Here is a 3,733-nt window from a genome sequence, read left to right as displayed (position 1 = left end):
ATAAGTAATAGAGAGAAAAATCTAGGTTGAACCTTCGGAAAGATTGGATAATAAAGATGGTACGTAGCTAGGTCACATGTATGGTGCTGAGTGCACATCATGTGTACAAGAGAGCTACGAGGTACTATATGGTAGCTAGGTCACATGTGTGATACGGGATGTATACCATGTAGACAAGAGAGCTACGGGAGAGGATAAATGTAGCTAGGTCGCATGTGTGGTTCCAAGTGAAGGACACCATGTAGACAAGAGAGCTACAAGATAAACTGGCTAGGTCACATGGGTAGTACTAAGTGTTCACCATGTGTACAAGAGAGCCGAACTATATGAAATATGATGGGTGGAGCTATGTGCTAAAACCACCAAGTATCGAGGATTGATCCGAAGTGCTCAACGGGATGATTTTATGGTGACATTGTAATCATGGACCTATACTTGTGATGTATAAAATGTGGTGAAAATGAATTGTGATATGCATGTTAAAATGAGGTTAATACAAAGAAAGTGTGAAAGAGTGAATTAGCAATAAAACTGTTTTGGACAGTTGCAGTAATGTGAATTTGAAAAATCACCAAAAATAGTAGGAATTTAACTAGGGGCTGAATGAGATATGAAATTAAAGCTTAATAAGTCTATTTTCATGCAAAATAAACAGAACAAGTAACGGAACCCTATATTTTGAGATATTTATATCTTTGTGAGACTTGTTCAGAATGACTACGTGATCCCCTGTTCTGACTTTTAAAAATCATTAAAAATTGTAAAAAAATAATTAAGAAATATAGTTTATATTCATAGATTCCTTATTGAGTCTAGATTTAAAGGAAACAAATTTTATGGCTATGTGACTTTTTTACTGGGAGAAAATCAACTCGTAGTGAACAGAGGTCAGATCAGTCGAGTTGTATAACAGGGGAAACTTTAACTAATAAACTGTACTAATTGGCTGGACCAAAAATTCTAGAAAACTTTTATTAAGAATTAATATGAGTCTAGTTTTAGGAAACTTTTACGGATTTGAATTTTGAGTTTCGTAACTCAAGTTATGATTTATTCAGTGAACATGATGCAGGAGAGACAACTTGACCAAATTGGAGTAAATAGTGAAATTAAAAATAGATATACTTGAGTTATTTTGTAAACATATTAGATTCCTGAATTATTATTTATATACTTACTTACTAAGCTATAAGCTTACTTTCTTTTCTCTCTTCTGTCTTATAGTGTCATCTAGCAAGCACAGGAGTTAGAGATCGTTGAAGATCTGCCCGCACTATCAGTACTTTTGGTATTAGAACTAAACATTTTGAATTATGGCAGTATAGTAGGATTAGCTATTTTGTTACGTGTCATAATTGCCTAGGTATAAAATATTAGTTACAGTATTTGACAGATTATTTTGTACAAAGCCATTGAAATTGGCTAATATTGTTAAAGGCATATGTTATAATGATTCATGATCTAATTGGATGCCATATTTTTGTCTCGGTTTTATTTAATGGTATGTATTATGATCTGGTAATACCTCGTACCCTATTCCGGCATCAGATACGGGTAAGGGGTGTTACATTTATACTCTTTACTTATCAGCTTTTGTACACTGTGGATCACCTCAACCTTACCTTGACTTACCACACTTTCTTGCCTTAATTCTGGTTCAGGTTCAACTAACCCTTTCTTCATCTCGAACTGTAATTGCATGAAGCTGCTCTCTTGGGTTAGTTTCGGTGTTGTTAGGCAAGCTACCTTGTGGTCTTTCTGAAATCATCTTAGCAAGCTTATTTTGATTCTCGAGACCTTGAATCAACGCTTGTTGATTTTTTAGCGCTGTTTTGGTGTTTTGGAAACATGTTTCTAACACCTAAATAAATTTTGTCAACATCTCCTCAAGGTGGTTCGGCTTCTTCTCTTTCGGGTAAGGTTGTTGTTGGAAGCCTGGAGGGGGTTGTGGTCTTTGATTTCCTTAACCACCCCAAGAGAAATTGGGATGGTTTCCCCAACCTGCATTATACGTGTTACTATACGGATTATTCTGAGGTCTAGAATTATTGTCGATATAGTTGACTTGTTCGTTCTCTGTGCTAGGGTTGTAGGATAGGCATTCCGGATTGTTCATCCCTCCTCCATTTGTATCGCACTGCATCACCAGATGTACCTGCGTAAAACCATATAAACCATCAATCTTTTTATTCAAGAGTTCTACCTGATTCGGTAACATGATGACTGCATCTAGATTAAAACACCGGCTGCTTTTATGGGCTTCGCCTTCATGACTTGCCACTGATAATTATTTAGTGACATTTCCTCTATAAATTCATAGGCTGCTTCAAGTGTTTTGTTATTTAGAGTACCACCGGTGGCTGCATCGATCAATTGCCTAGTTGAGGGATTCAAACTGTTGTAGAAAGTTTGACCCTGTAACCATAGAGGTAACCCATGGTGAGGGCACCTTCTCAATAAATCCTTATACCTCTCTCACATCATATAGGGTCTCTAAATCCATTTGCATGAAGGAAGAGACATCATTCCTCAACTTAGTTGTCTTAGCCGGTGGAAAATACTTCAATAAGGACTTTTCGGTCATTTGATCCAATGTAGTGATAAAACTTCGTTGTAGTATAGTGGTGAGTATTCCCGTCTGTCACGCGGGTGACCCAGGTTCGGTCCCCGGCAACGGCACCAAAAACTTGATGATGTCACGAACTAACTAAAATACGACAAAGGCAAGCACACCTATCGAATGGTAGTATAGCTATAGTAAGTCGGGAATATCGTATCCACGAAGACTAAAAATACTAGTAGTTACTATCTTTTTATTATCTAGTCGAATAAATTGAAGGGATTTATTTTAACCTAATCTTAACTAACCTAATTACTAAGACGATACAAAGAATAAAGTAGGAAAATAATTGAAGAAAACCGATGAGAGAGACAATACCTAGGAAAGAATCCACCTAGACTTCACTTATTATTATTCTAAATCTGAATTAAATGATTTATTCACTTGTCTTGATCCGTAGAAATCCCTAACTTATGTTAATATCTTTTTCGAGAATAAAAACAACTGACTCTAAGTTGATTAATTGAAATCTCTTTCTAATTAAAACACATATTGCCGCATTAACTCGATCTATGGATTCCCCTATTAGATTTGACTCTAATCCGGTGGATTTATGTCTTCCTATTTCTAGGATTGTATGCCACTCCACTCAATTATGTTAGATCTACTATTAAACAGGGACTTTTGCTCCGCTGAATAAGCACATCAATCATGAATTAAAATCCTGAAAACATTAAATCATGAAATAAGAACACATAATTGAGATCAAGAACAAAAATTTATCATGTAATTCAGAAAAGTCAAATAATAAGTTCCGTCTTAGGTTTCATCCTCCCTGGGTATCTAGGGAATTTAGTTCATACTTTTAGGGGAAAACATCTCAAAATTAGGAAAACAACAAAACATAAAGAACCTAAAAACTTCGAGAGAAATTGAATGGAGATCTTCAGTCTTGAAGGAGATCTTGCTTCTGAGTTGAATCCGTTGCCATTCTTCGCATCTTTTCTGCATTCTACTCTCTGTGTCCCCCTTTCGTTCTCTTCTAATATGTATTTATAAACTTTAGAATGCTCAAAAACCCAAAAATTTTGGTTTTTTCGCGTAACAGGGAAGCAAGTGTGAAATTGACACGGGCTATCCTGTGTGGCTTACATGGGCGTGTTGCCAACCCGT

At 36.1% G+C, this 3,733-nt stretch overlaps 1 non-coding gene across 1 annotated transcript; it reads left to right on the top strand.

Annotated features, from left to right (window-relative positions):
- The first annotated feature begins 2,431 nt into the window (after positions 1 to 2,431).
- Positions 2,432 to 2,536, top strand: LOC121211514 (small nucleolar RNA R71). The gene has a single exon (XR_005906738.1). It is a non-coding gene; the product is annotated as a small nucleolar RNA R71 (small nucleolar RNA).
- The last annotated feature ends 1,197 nt before the right edge of the window (positions 2,537 to 3,733 follow it).

This window comes from Gossypium hirsutum, chromosome A12, assembly GCF_007990345.1.
Source record: "Gossypium hirsutum isolate 1008001.06 chromosome A12, Gossypium_hirsutum_v2.1, whole genome shotgun sequence".
Classification (NCBI taxonomy): Eukaryota; Viridiplantae; Streptophyta; class Magnoliopsida; order Malvales; family Malvaceae; genus Gossypium; species Gossypium hirsutum.
The sequence above is the reverse complement of the archived record's forward strand: the minus strand, read 5'-3'. Positions and strand labels throughout refer to the sequence as shown.